At 35.4% G+C, this 18,330-nt stretch overlaps 1 long non-coding RNA gene across 1 annotated transcript in view; it reads right to left on the bottom strand.

The window, feature by feature from the left end:
- LOC107836269 (uncharacterized) overlaps window positions 1–16,381 on the bottom strand; it is a 24,293-nt gene extending 7,912 nt beyond the window's left edge. Inside the window, exons 1-3 of the long non-coding RNA XR_001662148.1 lie at window positions 16,129–16,381; window positions 8,206–8,372; window positions 7,935–8,067 (exon numbers count right to left, since the gene is read on the bottom strand). This is a non-coding gene — a long non-coding RNA (uncharacterized LOC107836269). The remainder of the gene's footprint in view (window positions 1–7,934; window positions 8,068–8,205; window positions 8,373–16,128) is intronic.
- Window positions 16,382–18,330: the final 1,949 nt, after the last annotated feature.

Here is an 18,330-nt window from a genome sequence, read left to right as displayed (position 1 = left end):
TAACGGCTCAAAACTAACAGCTCATGGTAAACGGCTAAAAGCTAACGGCTAAATTCAAGGTTAACGGCTCAAAACTAACAGCTCATGGTAAACGGCTAAAAGCTAACGGCTAAATTCAAGGTTACCAGTTCAAAGCAAGCAGCTCAAACCTAGCAGCTCAAAGTTAACGACTCACAGCTAACGGCTCAAGGGTAATGGTTCAAGGGTAACAGCTCAAAGCTAACAGCTCATTAACATCCATACAACTATTATCAACACCACTCACATCGTCAGTGACCGCTGCTCCGCTCTATACAGAACCTTTTTATTGACATTCAAGAGTTATTGACTTAAAACAAAGCTCCTAAATCTAGCTGAAAATTTAGTTTTGTGTTAGTTTTGTATTATTTTACGTATACTAAGGTGTGTTTACTAATAACTGGTAAGATTTTGTGTTTTTGCAACATCAGCATTTTATGGATTTTCTATCAATATCTCCTATAAACTATTTACAGTATCTTCTGCAAACAATCTCAGAATTTCTTTCAAACACTTAGTAATAAATACATTTAGAATTATTATTATTATTGATAAAGAGGAACTATTTTAAATCTTTAAAAGCATGCAAATGTTTTTAAATTATATGAGGAAGATGAAATGAGAACAGAAGTAAGAAGAACAAGCCTTTTAATTGGAGAATAATTATGAACATTTCAGTGAAGAACCAGGATTGAGAAGTGAAATAAATCCGATTAAAGCTGCCAGCATGGATCAGGTCGGCGTCTCTATCCTCCATGTTTTATCCGTCCCATGTCTCTACTCCTTCCCTGTCGCTGATCCCGGCCTTTTGTCAGGATCCGTATTCCTACCAGGAGTCATTGGTCGGGGATTAATTTTCCAAGTGTCAATCAATACTCTTCCTCCTCCTCCTCCTCCTCCACCTGCCTTTTAATTGAACATGCAGTCATGTGAGGAAGAGGAGGGAGGAAGGAGCTATTCTATTAATTTGCAGTCTCTCCTTTTCTGCCCCTTCACCTCCGTCCAACAGGTTTTCTCAGCCTCTATAAGCAAAGATAGGAATACAAAAGTCTGTCAGGGCCAATGTAGATAGAAAAGGTTTAAATTTCAGCCAAAAAAATCTGAAATTTTGAGATTAATCTGAGAAATATTCTAGAAAAAATGGGGAAATTTCTGAGTTTCAAAAGTTGAAAATTTACTTTTTGATAAACTCAGAACATTTTCAAAGTTTCTTCTAGACAATTATTCTCATATGACTTTATTCTCGTAACTATGATTTTATTCTCACAATGCATCTTTATTATCATACTGCGAAATTATTCTCACATTATGCCTTTGTGCAATACTGTGTAATACTGCGACTATATTCTAGCACGCTTTAATTTTAATATTTGTGCTTTATCTCATAAAACCTTATTATAATAATTTTATTACTTTATTCTAATAATTGTATCAGTTTATTCTCGTAATTTTATTTTTATTATTTTTCTTTGTATGGCTGTAATACTCTTGTACAAAATCTATTTCGAAGGAAAGCAATTTTCATTTTGAGATAATGCAATTGAAAAATTCCCCTGTTGTCCTCCAGGGGGCTCCACAGCATGACTTACATTTTCTTCTTATTCTTTTTTAAAGTTTGCACATAATTTTGCATGACAATTTGATGGAAACAAGCCATTAACTCGTCTCGCTCATTATCCTGGTCATATTTTCCATCTCTTTATCTACTTTAAGCGATTAAAGCAATCTTAAACTTTCTCCCTTCCTGCAGGAACTTCTTTAAAAGTCCATGTAGTCCGGAAGGGGACCGGCCAAACGCTCATTTGAGTCATTTATCAGGAATCTGAGGTCACCTGTTGGAACTGCAGCAACACTCCGGATCGGCGTTATCACATCTAAGCTCTCCTTTGATTCTGGACCTGGACCGTCTTAGTCTAACGTTACACCAAACAGAACCTCAGGCTCCAGGATTCGGGCTAACACGCCACCTGGCCGATAGCAATCACTGCTGGATGAAGCCAAATCAATGGCGGCTAATGGAGGGGGGCTTTCTGCTCCTAATGAACGCTTCGGGTCTCTATCAGACCATCAGCAGAAACGACTTCAGGGTCTGTCAGGTCCTAACCAGACAGCAGATGGGTTTTCTTCAGCTGCTTGACGCCACATGAAGGGAGAAATTTGTGGAAAAGTGAGTAAGCACAAAGAAGAGTTGTTTTAACTGCAGAAACACAAAATATTACCAGTTATTGCTTGTATTTTTAAGGTAAACTGCCTATACTGGAGGATTATTTCACTTATAACACTGGAAAGTGTCTCACGCTTTTCTTTAAAATCAATATAAAGAAATTATTTACCAAAAACAAGCTACTGCATCTTCCTGAAAAGTTACTTTTAATGTAGTTTAGTTTTATTTTAATTGAACTAAGATGTTTCCACTAGAAACTAAGCAAAAATGCTTTTGCATTTCTGCATTGTAGGGAACACTTCCTTTGTTCCACACGGCAAAAATATAAAATATTACCAAGTATTTTTGTCTAATTTCTAGTGCAAATATCATAGTACACTTGAAATAAGATTTAAGTAACTTTTAAGCAAAATTCAGAACCGTTTTTTAAGTTGATAATTCCTTAATATCGATAAAAAACAGTTTTAGTTTCACTGGCAGATAAAATGTTTTGTTAAAAAGTAACTATTCTGCCAATGAACTGAAACTTTTCCATCAATATTAAGGAATTATTGACTTAAAACAAGCAATATCTTGCTGAAAAGTTAGTTTTAAGTTAGTTTTGTCCATCTTAGTGCGCTAAGATATTTGGACTAGAAACTAGACCAATACTTGGTAAGATTTTCAACTTGATTTGAATTTTCTACAATTAGACATTAAATTTAGGTTGATTTTTCCTTAAAAGTGTTCAAACTGTGTCAAATCTAGTTCTGGGTTTAGTTTCAGGGTTAAAAAATGCACAAAGTCTGCAAAACCGTTTTATTTCTCTTCCTATATAAAGTTAGGAGTATGGTGAAGGGAACCAGACTCTAAGCTCTGCTCTGTGGCTAAAAGATCGGATTAAATGCTGGCTTTGTTTGTGAAATGAAGATCTGACAGCTGCTGTGTTTGGATTATTTCTTCCTCTGTGTGTTTAAGCGCTCAGGCCTTTTAGCACCTGGCGGCTTGGTTTTTATTCCACCTCTTCACAGTTTCTTAGTGATTTTGATCTGGGAACAAACAGAGGAGAGAGGGAGATTTCCTCAGATAATAAACACAGCTGGAAGTTTCAACACTGAAATTCACACTTTTACATTCTGATTTTCTCTCATAAAGAACAAAATGTCTCCAGGAATTAAATTTAGATTTGCTTTGTTTATGTTCTGGATATTCTGTGTTTTAAGGCGTCTTCTGTGCAAAACGCCTAAACCATAATTTCTCCAAGCAGTCAGATGTTCTTAGTTAATTTTAAAGTGAATTTGATTATTTTGTCTTCTGATATCTGAGAGTTTTGTTTTTCATTTCTTAAGGCACTTTTAAATTGACGACACGTTTAACACAAAATGATACATCTTATTTTTTACCACTTTGAATGCATTTACTTTAGACCTATTCATAGATAAAGTACTTTAAGAAAAATAATTACAAAATCTTGTTACGACAGCATATTAGAGCCAATATAGATGGAAAAAAGCAGTAAATGTTTGCCCATTTTTTTAGATAAATTTTGCATATCTTATAGAAAAATAAAAATAAAAGAATTACAGCAGAAAAACTCTGAAAGTTTGAGGTTAAGTTCATATATTTCTTTTAGAAAAAACATGAGAAATTCTGAGCTCCACTAGTCAAAACTTTGCAAGAAAAAACTCAGACATTTTGGGAATTATCTAAGAAATGTTCTTAAGAAAAAAAAAAAAAAACTTGAAATCTCTGAGCTCCAAAAGTCAAAAATTTGCAAGTAAAAACTCAAAATTTCACATCTTTCTAGCAAATTTTCAACTTTTCAAACAATAATTTTGTTGCCATTGAGTCCGTAAACTTTAGATAAAACTTACAAGTAAATTTTTAGAAAGATAGGAGATTGTTTTACGTAAATGTTTCTTTAATATTGATAAAAAAAGTACAAGTTTCACTGTCAGATTATTTAATAGCAATGAGACATTTCCCATGTTATAAGTGAAATAATATGACGATAGAACAAGAACTTTTTCATCAAAATTAAGAAACTATTGACATAAAACAAACTCTCTTATCCTGCTAAAAAGTTATTTTAAGTTACTTTTGTCGTATTTCACCTGTACTAGTATATTTGCACAGAAAACTAGACCAAAATACTTGGTAAAATGTTGTGTTTTTGCAGTGCAAGTCCAGTTTTTCTGCATTTTTAGCTCCTGTTGTCAAGTCAAGCTGCCATATTCTAACCTTTTTGATTACTTTATTAGATCAGAAAGGGTTTTAAGCCAGTTCAGTTCCTGTTGTTTTGATGCAGTCAACAGTGACAAGAGCCACTCAGTTGTTTTTCCTTCTTAAATTCAAAGGAAGTGAGTGTGAGGCGGATTATCTGGGCTGTAAACACAAACACCGACGGATCGGATGGTTCAGAGGAGACGGAGAATAAAAGATGCTGGGAGTTCATCCTCTTATCTCCCCATTGTTGGAGTCATCTTTCTAAGAAATAGAGGAACTTCTTTTACATTTCAGGTCAGGATCTGCATATGAGTTCATCAGCAGTGAGCATGGGAATCAAACATGCAGCGTAGATGTGACTGACCACTAACCTTACAGCAGAGAAGAATGTGCTTATTCTGACAGGCAGGTTAAATAAACGGCGATGTTGGAGCTCAGAAAAACAAAAAAACAAGCGAGCAGATAAACAATCCTGCAGGCGAAACAGAGAGCGACAGAACAATGGGGCAAAGGTTCCCGTCAAGGAAGGCTGGAGGGGAGGAAGAGGCCGGCTGGCCGGTCGGGTCGGGTCGGCCGTGTTATCATAACAGCAGCTACAGCAGCGCTAATGTGGGAAACCAAACATGGATGTGACTGAGAGCAAGAAGATACTCTCGGTTTTCAGCTCAGACCTGCAGCAGCAGGAAGAAAACTCTGAAAAAAGAAAACTTTAGCGGTCAGAAAGCGGGCGCCGTGTTTACACAACGTTTTACAGTCAGGAGCAAGAAAAACAGCTGATATTTCTCTATGATGGAGTACTGGGGACAAAAATTTGGAGATTTATTTTACATCGGGAATTTCTGAGCAGCGAAAGTCATACATGAGCAACAAAAAACTGAGAAAGCTTGAAAATAATTTGAAAAATTTTCCAGAGAAAACGTGAATTTCAGAGCTCCGAAGGTTGGACATTTCTGCCAAAAAACTCAGAAATTTTGAGATTAATTTCATGTATTTTAAAAAAAAAAAGGGAACTTTGGAGATGCAGAAGTCAAAAACTCAGAAATTCTTGATCTCAAAAGAAAGAAAAAAACATTAATTTCTGAGTCCTGAAATTTCTGAGAAAAATCTCAGAAATTTTTAGATCAATTTTCCAAATTTTCCAAAATGTTTTGACGCATGAAACTCAGAAAATGTCCACGTTTTTTGTGGAAGTTCATCGAAAAGTTTCTGAGCTTCTTCTCACATTTTTGACTTTTGGAGCCCAGAAATTTCCAAGTTTTTGTAGACATCTTTTTTTCTTTTAGAATGGCCCTAATATGGTGTCATATTTCTCTCACTGCTGGACTTTATTTCTAACATCCTGGCTTTAGAAAACAAACCATGGCTTTTTTCAGAACGGCTGCAGATCATGACAGGAAACAACAGGAGAGCCAAAACAATAGAGAAACATTTTTAAATCTTTCAAGAAGCTCATTGGATGCAGAGTGTAGGAACATGCTGATTGTCAGCGAAGGAGGAAAACATCAAAGGCCACGAAAATATATAAAAATCAGGCCAAAGCATGTGGAAAAAATGGAGAAAAAATACAGCACTGTGGCATTCATGAATAAAACAGAAATGTAAACTGTTACAAAATATAATACTGAACATTAAAAGTCCAAAGGAAGAGACTTCAGTTGGTAAAACCAACAGTTTGCTGTAAATCCAGCTCCCTGTTTACTTCAGTGTTTGTACAGCAAAGCAGGCGTCACCCACATTAGAAACCATTCTGCTGCTGCCACCGCGTCTCCGACTGCAGAGGTTAATCCCTAAAACTAATGCTTCCACATGCACACAGGCCGTCCTTCACTGCTGCATCAGATGCTATCAATAACTCCACCCTCCGCCTCACACTGGCCTTCAGAGAAATAACTGATGAGCTGAATGGAAACTTAAACTGACACAAAGAAATTAAGAGTTTTTTTTTTGACTAATTAAATACCAAAACCAGCTAACCACAACAGTTTTCCTCTGAGAAATTCAGCAAAATGAAGCATATCTCCATAAATATCACGCTTTAATAAATATTTTTTTATAACTCAGCTAACTGATATTTTAGGAGGATCGTTTAATTTTTAAAAGCATTAAAATTAATAAATCTAATTAAATCAGCAAACCAAAGGATTGTAAACTTGAAACCCAAAAATGTCAATATACGAGTTACAGCTACAAATGTGCGTAAAACTTTGTCGTAAGAAAACAACAACACAATTTCGCAATTGCCTTTCAACTACTTCCTTTACTTTGTTGGTAAATAAGAAACGTAATTGAAATCACACGTGAATAAGTTTGATCTTGCAATAAGCCATTAAAAACATTCTACCTCCCACCACTTCCTGTTGTCGTTTTCTTTGTCATTTCTGCCAGTAGTAACATCCGGCTGTTGATCATGTGACTCGTGTGATGCAAATATAGTATTTCCATTGGAGTTTTGCAACAAACTAATTTTGATACAGTTTAAAAACCATCCTTACTGGCTTAAAAACAAGTTTTTTCAAGCGTGTTTCAAATGAACAAATTTATTTTCATGATTCCAATTTGTGCAATTTCATGGTCATTAGTTGCGTTTTCATTACAAAAGTGAGATAAACTTTGGGAATATTCTGCTATTGCTGAAAAAAAAATCATAATTTCACCATTTGCTGTGTTTCTATTAATTAAGATTAGAATTAAAAATCACACGTGAATAAATTTGTTCACATGATAAGTCAATAAATACTGCACCATCATCCTTCCTGTCGTTGTCTTTGTGCTTCCAAGTTTGTGACATCCGGTTGTTAATCATGTGACTCATGATACGAAAAAAGTGTTTCTATTCCTGTTTTACAAAATACACTAATGTCACTACAGCCGAAAAACTTTTTATTGAAAAACATGAGTTTTTTCAAGATTGATGTGTTTCCATTAAGCAAATTTAATAAGAAATTGTCATTTTACGAGTTTTTTTTTCTTTTTCCCAAGTTCTTATGCAAAATCTGCTTTTAATATTTACAAGCTTTGAAAAGTAACTAGCTTCAACAACATGCTATAGAAGCTATAGAACCTGAACCTTCAGAGTCACATAAAGACAGTTCCAAAGTCAGCCTTCCATCACATTGAAGAGTATTTCTAGTGTTAGAGGACTAATGTCTACTTTTTTCTGAAAACCTGCTTTTAATATCAGTGAGCTTTTAAAAGTAGCTTAAAGCTAAGTTAATTATCTTTCTTCATTTAGAAAAAACTCATTCTACAAATTTGCTTGTCTTTCTTTTGTTAAGGCGAATTCCTTTTCAAAAATCTGAAAATAGAAATTTTTATTTAATTTTGTTAGCTGTCATAAAATAAAATGAAATATTTTACTTAGAGCGTATTTAGAAAATATTTTTTTTGCAGCTGTAGTTGAGTTTTATTTTGTAGCAGCGAAACCTGAACATTCAGTCACATAAATACAGCAACAAAGTCAGCCTTCTATCACCTGAAGAACATTTCCACTGTAGACTAATGTCTGATTCATAAAAAAACTGTAAATAAAAGTTATAACGGTACTAACCTGAATGTTTTGCTGAAGTTTGTTCTTAAACTGATGAGTTTTCACCAGAAACTAACGTCTTATTCAGCATCTTGTGATTTGCAGCTCTAAGCTGTCTGCTGACGGCTCAGGCTGCATCTTTCTGAAACAAACGCTGAGCAGCAGAAACCAAATACGGGACACAAAGCATTTTTTTAATAATCCTCAGTGTCACCAGTTCAGTTCCTGAGTGATATCAGCTGCAGCGTCCCTCTGATGAGAAACAATAGGGATGAATATTGGCAGAACTCACTGTTGGCGGCTGCTGCTGCTGCTGCTGCTACTGTGCATGACTAGGCATGAAACAACAAGCTCAGAGGAGGGCTGAGAGGATTAAAGTCAGGGTCAAAGGTCGCAGGACAAGGTCAAGGGCACAGACACACTAAGGGTAGGGTTTTCTGCAGGCTTCTCAGTTGAAATCTGGAGTTTAGACATAAATTTTCTCTACTATTTATTTGCTGCAGCAGCAATTCAGTTCTACTGAGTTTTGTTTCAGGAAAAAATCATCCCAAACGCCTTTAAAAAAGTATTTGCACCCAATGAATTTATTCTGTTTTTGCTTTTTATGAACCACTTAAACTTTTCATATTATCACACAAGTTTTAACAACAGAAAAAGTCAACAAGAGTGGATAGTAAAAGTTATTTTTGAATGATAATTAAATGTATTAATAAAAAACAAAGTTCCTGTTCTAAAACAATATAAAAAGTAAATGCTCCCTTTTGCGTTTGCAAAAACATCACTAAGGAGGAATGTTGGCACACTCTTCCTCGCAAAAGTGTTTATTACTCTCAGATTACATGAAACTAGTTTTCTACGCAACTCTGCTGTACAGGACAAAAATATTGTTTTATGTGTTTAATTATGTTCAGTGTTTGAGTAGTACACCTGGACAGCTTTAATTAATCTTTAATTTACATTTTGGATTTTTTTGTACTTCCATTTGGGTCTCTACTGTTTCTAAAATCACCCCAAGAGCTTTAAAAAAAAAACAGCCATTTTTTGGCAATAAATCAAAATTTTTATGGTGTCTGGAAACATTTGGAATATAATGGTACAAATCAGCAGGCACTGCCCCGTTACCTAGCAACCCCAGCCCGTTACCTAGCAACCCAACAGAACAGTTTGGTCAGTTGGTTTTACTATAGAATAGAATAGAATAAAATAGAATAGAATAGAATAGAATAGAATAGAATAGGCTTTATTGATCCCCAAGATAGAATTGCTTATTACTTCATAAGCTATTCCAAAGTGTTAAATATCTGTAAATACAATATAAGTGATATAAAATGTATAAAACAAAACACAAAAATACATTGTACAATGGCTGCTGGAAAAGATAAGTGTTTTGTTGTTGACTTACCATCCAGAAACCACTTGCTGCATTCTTGCTGGTTGTGCTGGAGGCTCTACTAATGCTTTTCAAAGATGTATGGTTCAGTAATTCTCCATCTGTTTGCAGTCATTTTCACATGCAAGTGTAAATGTGGAGTTGGGCCAGCAGCAGTTTATTTGGATTAAAGTGACAAGATGCCCCAGAAAAGATAAAATGTCATTATAAGAATGAGTTTGTGCAAAACATGTAATGAACATGTTTTGTATAAGCCATATAGCTATCCTAACCTTTAACTACAAAATTTTAAATGCAAATAAAGTTAGAGTACACCAAAAGGTAATCAAACTATGATGTGAGGAAAAAACAACAAATTATGCCCGTATGGATCAAGTTGGCAGCCAAATCCAGAGTAAACTGTGAGCAAAACGCCATCAGACCTGTAACAGCTGAGCTCATAAAGCCGTTCTCCTCTGACTCAGACTCCAGCAATCAAAACCTATTGTTATTTTGTGAAGACAGCATGACATTTCCAACATGTCCGCAACATGTTCTTGAGCCAAACATCAAACAGAACCGCTGCATCACCCGACAGCCGTGACCGTCATGTTTCTGACGCTACAAATCGAATTCCTGCCTCTCTGGCTTTTCAAAGTGATTCCTGTGTGACATCATGCTAGCGTTTAACCACAGAAAATCTGATTCGCCTATCATCAGCTATCAGGACATCAGATATGTCTCTCTAATCAACATCTCAGGGCCTAATGGACATCCCGGTGGTTTCTGGTGGAGAATCAAATGAGAGAAGAGGGAGGTTTTAATCTGGTCAATTACTCTGTATCTTTCTGTAATACAATCAACCCGTGAAGGCCCAAATGACAAGCCCTGAGAGGCTGCAAATTAAAAGCAAATGCTTTGAAAAAAACGCATTGTCTGCCACTGTTTAAAAAAAAACCCTCAGCAAATCAGATGGTGGAGTCGATATGATGGAGTTTCTTTTTCTTTAGGAACAAAATCCCTACTCCACCATGAAACAAGATTTTCTGCCCAGAATCAGAAAAAGTCCAAAGCTCCAATCCACTTCCCTCCTTCTCATTTTTTCTTCCTTTATTCTCTTTAATCTGATTGGAAAGTTTTAATTCAGAATAAGGAACCAATTTGGGGTTGTTGGATCTTTGGCTGAAAGTTCTGAGATATAGCACTGGGTTCATATATGGAGTAATTAGCCAAGTGGCTAATTTCCAACTCAAGTCCCCTTGGCAATGATGTTTGATAAAAATAAGCAAAAGCTTCATAAACTGGAAAACTGGAAAATTAAATATTTTCTTTTTTTACAATTTGTATTCTATAATGGTTCAATAATTTTGACTTTAACTTGATAAGTTGAATAGAGTTAGCATAATGGCTTTAAAAATTGAGTTGTATGCAGTTAATCTATGCCAGAGTTTTTCAACCACTGTGCCGCGGCACACTAGTGTACTGTGAGTGATCGTCAGGTCTGCCGTGGAAATTATCCAATTTCACCTCCCGTATTTTCTGGACTATAAGATCCTACTTCTTTCCTACACTTTGAACATGCAGTTTTTCTGTGGATTTTTCTTCAACCACCAGGGGGCTCTCTAGCAGGAAATGAATCATTGGAAGTCAAAATTGGAAATCAAAGAAGAACGCGCTAATTTTCATTTAGAACAACCACATGCTAGCAGCAGGCACGACGGAGAAATGTTTTCAAACTCATATGATGCAGCTTCTAAGTTGAGGAGTATCGATCTGGCAGTACAGGAGGGAAATAGAGCCGCTGCACGTAAACTCAGCGTGAACAAAACCGGATTTGGAGACGGAGAACTGCGTCCTTAATATATCCAGCAGTTATTAGGATGCAGCCCTCTGCTGGGTCCTTATGGGAAACCGAGAGCGGCAGAGATACCAGCGGTCTGTAGCCTTGTGCGGCTGATATATATGCAAGTTTCTGGGGGGAGGGGGGGCTTTAAAAAAAATTAAAGGTACGGTTTATAATATGGTGCGCTCACAGTCCGGAAAATACGGTAATTGGTCTTAAAAGATTTTTTGAAAACGAATTATTGGCAAATAATGCCATCTTTGAGTGTCTTTGCTGTAGTAGTGACTAGTGGCGTAATCATGTAATTTTATTATCACTAGATGGCAGCAGGTACAGAGCATTTTACATTAAAACAAGAGAATTAGTCACACGACAGTGTTGTGGCTGTTCAGGTGTTCAGGTGTATTTTTGAAGTGGACATGTTAAGTGCAATTTGAAATAAGAAATATGATAAAAATAAATGTTTGTGTTTATTGGATTCCTATTAAAGACACTTTGATAAGAATGACTATATATGTAATATAAGCGGCTACAGAGTATCCTTGTTTACATTTTTGGTTGGTGGTGTGCCTGGTGATTTTTTCAATTAAAACAATGTACCTTGGCTCAAAAAAGGTTGAAAAACAATTATCTATGCTAAGCTAGTCAGGCTAATCGTGTGACTAGAAAATTTAGCCTGGTTCATAAACCACTGTGAAAATAAAAGTTACAAACAAAGCATCTTGAGGGTATTTTCTGTGGTTGGCCAACAGAAACTAGTCCATCGTTGTGAAGTGGAAGGAAAATGTTTGGTGGTTTTCAAAATGTTTTAAACACAATATAGCTAATATTTTTGTTCAGCCATTTGACACTCAAAATCCAGTAGTAACTAGTTACATTTACTCAGATTTACTTGAGTAACGTTTTTGAAAAAAATTTACTTTTAGAAGTATTTTACTGCGCTGTACTTTATACTTGTACTTGAGTAATTTTATTTTGAAGTATCTCTACTCTTATTTGAATAAAATTTCTGGATTTTCTACCCACTGAATGCAAAACAAACACATTTTAACCAAAATGCCTGCAGTTTTTGTTAAAGTTTCATATTGACAGAAACTGATTTGGAAACATTTTGTTTTGCTGCTGATATGAATTATTGTCATTTTGGTGCCTAAAATACAAAAATTTCCACTTAACTTCATAATTTGGTCCGTCTGATGATGTAATTTTTAAATAATAGAGGATTGATAATTTGATCATTACTCGAGTACACTTTTTACCAAATACTTTTTTTACTCTTACTTATTTCTTGGATGGCTACTTTTTACCTTTACTTGAGTAAAACTACTTTGTAGTAGTTGTACTCTTAGTTGAGTATAATTTTTGTTACTTTACCCTCCTCTGGGTGTAACACACTGATACTGATGGCTGCTCTCCACCTTCACATTAACTCATTACTGCTCCACTGAACCGCCTGGCATTTACAGTGACGGATTCCTCTCATCTCGCCGCGACCCGACTGAGGTCCCCGCGCTGCTTCTCACACACCAACAGCCCCGAGCAAACCACATATATTGCAGGTTTAATACGGCGAATCCATTTTTAGGACTGAAGAATGTCACTAATTCCAGCAGGCAATCAGCTTTTCAGACCGAATCTGCAGTTTTTCAAACTCCTAATGGCCTACGTGGCGGCTGGATTGATCACTCGGTCGTGACAGGAATACCTCTGTGGTTTGGCGTTGAGGTACTTTTTTTATTTTCACAGACTCTGTTGTGAGTTTGACAAATGCCCCGGTTCCTGTGGCGTTCCGGGATCCGCTTCAGTCTGTAGACAAACTGAATCGTACCCGAGTGTTTTTGGTGATTGAGGTCGCTCAACCCAATGAAGCAGAACGGAGTTAGAGATATAACTTATTCCATTATAATCCATTATATTAACTGAATAAACCTGAATAAAAAACATTATACCCTCATTAGAGCTTCAGACATCTTGATTTAAAAAATAAATTAATCTGTACTTGAACTGAAAGGCTCATAATCCAATAACTGATTCACAACATTTATGGTAATACACATTAAATAGTTGGATACAAAATATATCAATAATGAACATCTAAAGGGTGAAATATTTGAACATTATTCTTTTTATGGTCTTGATATTATGATGCAGTATCAGGGTCAGGCTAAGAAAATGTAAAAAAAATAAATAAAATTATGAGAATAAATGTTGAGATTTAAATCATACTATTACAAAAATATTGTCATATTACGAGACTTTAATACAAGAATGATGTCAAAATAAAGTTATATTATGAGGAAAAAGTCATACTTTTAAAAGAAATCTTAATATTAATTTATATTCTCATGTTATTACAACTTTATCTTATAAAATTATTTTAATCTCGTAATATTATGGATATATTCTCATAATACTCTGACTTTCTTTCTTTCATTATACTATGACTTTCCCTTCTTTTTTAAAAAACTTAATCCGGGAAATTTAACCTTTTCCCCCCCCAAAAACCCGGCCGAAGCCAAAAAATTTCAATTAAAATTAAAAAAATAAAAAAAAAAAAAAAAACCCCTTGACATAAAAATAAATAAAGAAAGAAATACAATCATACAAACAGGATCAGTTTCAGAAAAGTTTTTGTGTAAATGAATCCACACAAATTTGCCTCTGAACGATGTTTTAAACATGCCAAACCCATAGGGGGCAGCGTAGCGCAAAGCTACAACCTGACAGCCAATCAGATTGCTTCAAAACAACTATGACTTCCAGTTAGGAATTACATTGGGGCATTATTTATTGCAGACTGTTTGTTTTATTATTTAGTCAAATGTTTTACCATATAATAAGGTAAATGTGCTTACAAACGTAAATATTACATGAACATGTGAAATAAACACATTATCTTCCATAATCTAAAAGATGTGTGTATTGATAATGTACTAAATTTATATTTTTTAAATTATTTTAATATCACAAATTTCACTAATTATGCAATGATTTTTGCTTCCATTTTTACTGATTTTTGACATTTTTGTTCCTCTAGAGGTCACAAGAGAAATTTGAAATATGTTAGTTTTCTTTGTGAGTTTCCACCCAACCTGCTCCTAACCAAAGTTTTAGCTCTGAAATGGCATCAGTGCCCGACTTTACATCTTCTCCATGAATCATTCTGACTAACTTCTCACTTGACCTTCCAGATCTGCAGAATGACATTAAATTGTATGTTTCACTGACTCTCAGGCAGGAAAAACACCCACTAACTCGTGACATGGAGCGAACAATGTAGCATATGATTCACTCTGCGGAGTCATTTCACTGAGAATTTTTTTTTTTTACTTTTCTGACCTCATTCTGTACGCAGCTCCATGGCAGGAGCTAAAGAACAGACAGCTACATAATGACACTTCTCAGATATTTATACCATATTTATATCTGAGATATTTAGCTACATGTTAGCTAAAAAAAAAAAACTAAATTAGATAATTTTTCTTTTTTAAAAAAAGATTTTAGAGATGGTTGTTTTCAAAGCTTTAAAACTGACAGGTTTTCGTGGTTAATTTAACTACCTACCTAAAAAGCTAACTAGAAAGCATCGAAGGAGAACTGAAAATAGGAATGGATTGTAATGATCCTTCAAACCCTAATTCGACTTTATTCTCGTATTATTTAAATTTTATTCCCAAACTGTTATTCTCATAATATTTCGATCTTATCCTCTAAATATTATATCTTTATTCTTGTACTATTCCAACTTTATGCTAGCACGACATTTTAGTTGTAACTTTGTGACTTTGTTCCCATAATTTTGTCACTTAATTGATGAGTTATTTCGACTTTATTTTCATCATGTCTTTATTCTTGTACAAACGTATTATTATAATAACATTTTTTTAATTTTTAATTTATATTGCTCTAATACTCAATTGTAGTTTTTTTTTTTTCAATTATACTTATATAAAAAAGAAATTATTATACTAGACTCCAAATGAAATGTACTTTTTAGGAAACCCAGTGTAAAAAACGAGAAGTTAAAAAACAAAAAAAAGGGAAAAAAAAACAAAATATATAATTTTTTTTCGTGGCACTACCAGAGCTCTTTTTGATTAAGGTTTCTGGTCCCTTTCATCTGTCAAACTCAATCGCTGCTTATCAGGTTTTAGCCAAGAATCTGATGTTTCCATGGAAACCAAATAAGTTTATGTTTGACAGAGGGGAGTTGCAGTAATGTCAGTGATTTGAGAGGCTGATAAAGTCAGACAGAACCAGACTACTGAGAGTTATGAAGATGTTTCTACAGTCGTTAATGGAAATGAAATAAAATAAATTTCCTTTGCTAAACCTTCTTCGTCATCACCGCACACATCACGCTAATCAGGAGGCAGCATCTTGTAATCTTGTTTTCCTAAAATCAGCTGTGTGATGATGAATAATGGAGTTCATTTCAAAGCTGAAGACATGTTTTCTTTTAATCAGACTTCAGTCTCCCTTTCTCCTCCTCCTCTGCCTCGTTTTTATATATATTTTTCGGCTCGTCCCTTACACCCACACATGTTCACATCTGTGTGTTTACTTTGTTTGAGCCGTGTTCTCCGAACGCAACATTAACTCCGTTTTGTCACTCATCGCCGCGTCGTGTTAACACGGTGACCTTTCAGCGCGCAGACTGACGTTTCATTACTGATACCCTGCCGGGGCCCCAACATGGCCGCCAGCTACACACCATTACAAAGCCATCTAACGGCCTTCGTGTAATGACCAAATCACTTCCTTATGGTGGAACGCAGCAGGCATTTAACGGGAACGATTCACATGCACAGAAAAACGAAGGTCATAGCTGGACATAGATGAGAGCAGAAAGTCATGGAAAGACGCGGAACAGAAACTGGTTATTGTCCCATTTGGATTGGATTCAGGGTGTATTCACACCAGCCCTCTGGCAAATTATTTATTTTTCGATTCGTTTGTAAAGCTACGCTAATCATCAGCTCCACTTGTATAAATGCACCTACCGCGCACTCCTACGCCATTCGCTCCGAACCGACCACCAGGCAGCAGCTCCGCCTGGAGGAGAAAGGCTTCGTCTTCCTCTTCTTTCTAATTTTATTACCGGATGGCAAGGAGAAAGGCTGGTGTATTCCAAGCATTTTAAGGATGCTAATTGGTCTCCCGAAAAACGATAAAATTCCGGACATTTTTATCTGTCAATGAAATCCTCCCCGGACCGAACTTGAACGTTATGCTGCTAGCTGCTAGCACTTTAGCATTCGTCAACAATCCATAGGCGGAAGTGGGAGCCTTGCGCAACATAAATAATCATCCGGCTGAAACAGATGCGCTAAATATGAAAACATAATTTAAGGAAAATTAGGTGCCAAAGCGATGCTGCGGAAGTACGGAAGAGTGTTGCTGTCACGGAGAAAAATAAATGTTCACAGTTGAACGTGATATTGTATAAACGTGATAATTATATTGTGTAAAGGTAATAATTATGTTGTATAAGTGTGACAATTATATTGTATAAAGCTGATAGTTATGCTGTATAAACGTGATGCATATTGTATAAAATAATCATGTTTATACAATATAACTATCACGTTAATGCAATATAATTATCATGTTTGTATAATATAATTACAATATAATTATTACATAATAACATGATAGTGTTTGAAAAATTTAATAGTCGAGATACTCAAATCATTTGAAGAATTGTTACAGTTTTAATAATTATATACCTAAAAGTTGCCTTTCAGGGCAAAAAAAGGTTGCCTCATATAAAATAAAAACAATACATTTTCTTTGGCATTGTCTTCCAGTTCCAGTGTTAAATGTTCGATTTAAAGTTCATTGAACTTTGAGAATGTGTTCTTGCATTATTATGCCATTATATTACTTGAAAACAAATAATATTGTTTATCGCAATAACTTCTGCGACAATTTATCGTCCAGGAAAATTTGTTCTTGTGACAGGACTAGTATTTATGTAGCAGATTCCAAAGTGGCTTTTTCCCTGTGAATATGTTTTGTTTTGTCTCTCTGAAGTGTTCGGTCTCATAAATCAGGTGCAGAGGTGCTTGGTGATTTAAATCCATCAACACTTTGAGGAGAGTTGGTGAAAGTACCACTAGAAAGTTAGTACACCCCCCACACCCTACAGCTCATATTTTAGATGTTCAAGCTCGCTGCTCTGCAGGTCAGACATGGATTATGTAGTTAAACAAATGCTTCAGCCGGCTATCAAAACAGCCATTAGCATTTCCGCGGCTGGTAATCGGCGCTGTTGAGTAAACGAAGAGGAAAACCTCTCTGCCGGCTTCCCACACATTCGGTTTAATGCCTGTGAACACACGCAGAGACACGCATGGAGGCGTTTACTGCTGGACTTTCACACAGTCACAGTCGCTGTGTCACCGGATTCCTGGCCCCACGGCGGGTTCCCAGGGGCCGATCGGGCCCGGCCGCTCCGAACCGCTGAGAAAACAATTAAGTCATCAGCGCTGGGCTCTGTGGCGGAGGAAAGGGAAACTGGCGGCTATAATTTAAAGGAGGAAATGGGATTACAGACAGAACAATAGACGCTTCTCAGATATTCAGTGAATCTATTCCACGCAGAGAGAAACGTCTAGTGTTTGGATGAGTTTAATGTGAACCTCTGGTTTGAGAACCTATAGGGGGCGCTGTGGGACACTGTCACAGGGCATGCATGAACTAATTATTCTATCAATTAAATAAAATGTTAAATATTGGTACTTTCTGTGGATTTTTCATTTACATAAGCCTTTTTTAAAATGCAAGCAAATAATTCAATTACTTTTTAATAAGAACATACAAATTTTACTGCCTAAAATGCAATATCAGCATTTTATGCACTTTACTGCCTAAAATCCTGATAATTGTATGATATTTATCTGTATGTATGTTGCAATAATCAATTAATCACATGATTATTTGATTTATTGAGATTTTTTAAAGATATTTTTTTATTTTATTGTATACCAGGTGAAACCATTTGATGAGTTCTGGGTTAAACATATTTACAAAGAAAGACTGTTTTTCATCTCAAATGCAAAATTCATATATTATTTATCCAGTTTGGACTTAATTTATACTCTGAATATGTTTAATTTTTTTTCAGTAAATTGACTGTTTTTGGGTCTGCTTACTCTGGTTAACAATTACAAAATTAGTTGACGACTATTTAAATAATCGAT

The sequence above is a fragment of the Poecilia formosa genome, unplaced genomic scaffold (assembly GCF_000485575.1).
Source record: "Poecilia formosa unplaced genomic scaffold, Poecilia_formosa-5.1.2 Scaffold47, whole genome shotgun sequence".
Classification (NCBI taxonomy): domain Eukaryota; kingdom Metazoa; phylum Chordata; class Actinopteri; order Cyprinodontiformes; family Poeciliidae; genus Poecilia; species Poecilia formosa.
Note: the sequence above shows the minus strand (reverse complement) of the source record. Positions and strands in the feature narration are given on the sequence as shown.